This window comes from Poecilia reticulata, linkage group LG16 (genome assembly GCF_000633615.1).
Source record: "Poecilia reticulata strain Guanapo linkage group LG16, Guppy_female_1.0+MT, whole genome shotgun sequence".
Taxonomy (NCBI): Eukaryota; Metazoa; Chordata; class Actinopteri; order Cyprinodontiformes; family Poeciliidae; genus Poecilia; species Poecilia reticulata.
In genome coordinates, this window is record NC_024346.1 from 19,292,307 (window position 1) to 19,295,761 (window position 3,455).

A 3,455-nucleotide genomic window follows, 5' to 3' on the forward strand; every position below is an offset into this window, starting at 1 on the left:
GTGATGTTCACAACAATATTATTTTCAGACAATCAGAGGAAGGTCAAATCGGCTGGCAAAACACGAGGTAGGAACAGTTTTTGTTGTTAAATCTACTCATTCTCACTGTTAAAGTTGCTGCTAGTTAAATGTTTCTTTTACAGAAAGTCTTTCTGGAATAGATTTTCAATGTATTAACTTCATGTTTATTTCAAACAAAAACACTAAGTGATTTAAAAAATTAAAAGTAAACCAAGAACAACATGTATAATTGTTGCAGACGCCCAAACAACTTGACTGACCTCAGAGTCAGTTATTTGTAAGTTTTCAGTCGTGGATTCAAACATATTTTTATAATGAGCAAAAATGCTGAAAATGTGATATTGTGAAATATGTTGTTGCTCCCAGAAATGATGCAGAAGTGGTCGTCTGCGACAAACAAGTCAACAAACAGCGTTATCCGTCACCAAAGAAGTGAGTAGAGCAACAGTTTATTTCAGGCTTGAAAAGACTTTTGTGATTAATTTGGTTCTTTATTAATTATCTTGTTTTGTTTATTCAGTAACCAAAGACGACCAGCCCCGCCCACACCAAAGGTCAGTTATACTGTTCATAGATTTCTACTGTTTACAGCTGTTGTGAGGATGTTTCAGTTAATTTTTCTTGTTACACATTAAAAATAACAATTTTCCCTGATGATCAACTTTCCAGTAATGGTCTAAAATCTAAACCTCTGGGCTTTTATTGTTTATAAAACGATTATCTCTTTTTACACCAAACTTCAACATTTTTGATAATATTTCTCAAGAGCCTTTGGTTTTACATTTTTTGCACAGGTCATAGATTACAATACAAGCACATAAAGTTTATTAATAATGAACCAATTAAATATTTTTCTTTACTTTTTCTTTACAGGATTGTAAAGTCTACGACAACCTTTGAATAAACAGCCTGAGCATCGATTTGGATACGCTTTCTCTTCTTCTGCTGTCAAGTTTCAATTTATACTTCACTACTTCATTTATAATCATGTTATTCTCGCTTGCTCTGCTTTTCACTTCAATGGCAAATATTTACTTTTCATTTAAGGAAGAAATAAACAATAATGAATCACTAATGCCTCATTTCTGTATTCTCTGCCATGAAATTTTGCGGATAACAAAGTGTCACACAAGATGGATTATAATAAAATAAAATTTATGGTTGGACAAACAAAATAAGAGCATCAACATAAATCAGTGCTTTAATAACGAGCAATTTTTCAAAGATGTTCAAAAATATAGGGATGGATAAATGTTGATACCTTGTCACTCTATAATGAAAAACAAAGTCCATTTTGGTAACTGAAATAATGTGAAAATAACACAAGACATTAAAAACAAACTGGTTTTCATTCAGAAAATAATGTTGTTCATGGGTTTGAGATTAAAAAATAATTAATTTCTTGTTTTCTCACTCAGCATTTTAAAGCAGTCACCACAGATTAGTGATGTTCTGATATAATTCTTCCGGAACAAGTGTGTTCGCTTTACAAACGCCGACTCTGCAAAAAAATTATTTCTCGTTGAACTCTGACCAGACCTGCTTCTGCTTGCTATTTCTTTTTGAAACGTACAACAGTCATAATTACATGTTAGCTGGAATTTGGGGAGTTCAGATCCTAAAAAAATAGACATTTTTAATTGTTTTGAGCACAGTTAAGACATTTATATATATAAAATATTAAGCTCTTCACTATTTATTGGAATTAGTTATTCTTGACACAAGAGGGTGATATGTTTTCTGTTTTAATGTCAGGTTTCAAACAGTGTTTTATCTAAAACGTTGCCTTGTGCATATTCTGGATATTATGGTGTCTTAACTTCTGTAATTTCAGTAATGGGAGTAAAAATGGTTTTATTGACGGGACTGATGATAATTTCATATTTTTTAATGTTACTTGAGCTATCTACACTATTGTCATTGTCATATTGAGCACCCCGGCTGTAGATGGTCCAGGAGGAGGCGATTATACCCACAGTGGCTCAGACTGGCAGGAAGCGGTAAGCGTTTGAACTGATGGTTGTGAGTGATAACCGCTGATGAGTGACGAAACAAGCTGGTCTCTGCCTCAGGGATTCTGCTCCTGCAAAGCTCCTCACAGCCTGAACCAGGGCTGTACTGTAAAATCTTTAGCTTATAACACTGGTACTACAAAAGTCGTAGGTTTTTTAGAACAACACAAAAAGTTTAGTTATTTCCCTGCTCGTATATACACAAGCACACACACACATAGAGCACATGCGCACAAAGCCAAGGTTAAGGGAACGCCCTCCTTAGGGCATTGCTCAGAGGCCAACAAAAGGAATTAGAAACTGTTGTTAGGTGCCATTTTGCTATGTTAGCCCCTATGGATAGCATGACAAATGGACCACCACTTAATAAATTAAATTCATAATTTCAACTCACTGACTTTTCTTTAACCTTTTACATTAAGAAGCTAAAAAGATCATTCTCCGACAATATCCATGGAAAAATCTTACAAAAAATTTATATTGAAGCAGAAAGTACAGAAAGTTCATGCATCTTTCTCTCGCACATTAGTCGAGTGCCCACATTATTTTGTTTTGTTGGTGTCGAAACATTGCACATGCTCTACACTGAGATGGCATGGATCACTTCCAGTTCAGACCTGTGAGGACTGTGTATCGTTCTTATATACGCACTGCTCACAACCCTACTACTCTCATCCCCCTTGCTCTATGCTACACTACAGCTTATTCCTGATATCATCTGCCAGGAATACTCAGGCTAGTCAGCATGGCCACCAATGATGAACAGTTTTCCTGCAACAAAATGTTTTGCTGCCATTAATACATTGAGTAACACGTACACTAGCTTGATTGACAGCGCAGAGGGCTTGCTCCAGGCTCTGTTTGGTTATTTTTGACCAAGAGCGATGCATTTCTGTACGTAGTAGCACTGGGAGGAAGTGGAGGAGCTCAATCTTTTAATAGATTATTTGTCTCATATCACCACACAGTGACAGTTTTAGCAAATAAGTAAAATTATTTTTTTCATAAAAGTTATATGCTGCAGCTTTTATATATGGAAAACATGTACGTTTTCTCAGTTCATCTGTACCCTGTAGGACAAAAATCGTTTCGGGAATAAACTCTACTGGTGTCTTAATCATGCTTATTCATAATGTATTACAAACCAAAAATGTGTGCATTCCTGAACAGATCAATGTGCAATGTGTACCGTATCTGACATACATTAAAGATTTAATTTTACCTGAAAAGGCTTTTTACTAGAGATAAGCCGATCAGGTTTTTTCCTGCCGATACCGATCACCCATGAGGGCCGATCACCGATACCGATACCGATACCGATTACCGATTACCGATACCGATCACATAATTATTATTTATTTTTTATCATAAACACTACCGGTTACATTATGTGGAAAAAGGAACCATGAATTCACCTTAATT

At 35.3% G+C, this 3,455-nt stretch overlaps 1 long non-coding RNA gene across 1 annotated transcript; it reads left to right on the plus strand.

Annotated features, from left to right (window-relative positions):
• Positions 1 to 21: 21 nt before the first annotated feature.
• LOC103478490 (uncharacterized) lies at positions 22 to 1,096 on the plus strand. The gene is made up of 5 exons (XR_535809.2): positions 22 to 67; positions 260 to 298; positions 388 to 453; positions 542 to 575; positions 895 to 1,096. It is a non-coding gene; the product is annotated as an uncharacterized LOC103478490 (long non-coding RNA).
• The last annotated feature ends 2,359 nt before the right edge of the window (positions 1,097 to 3,455 follow it).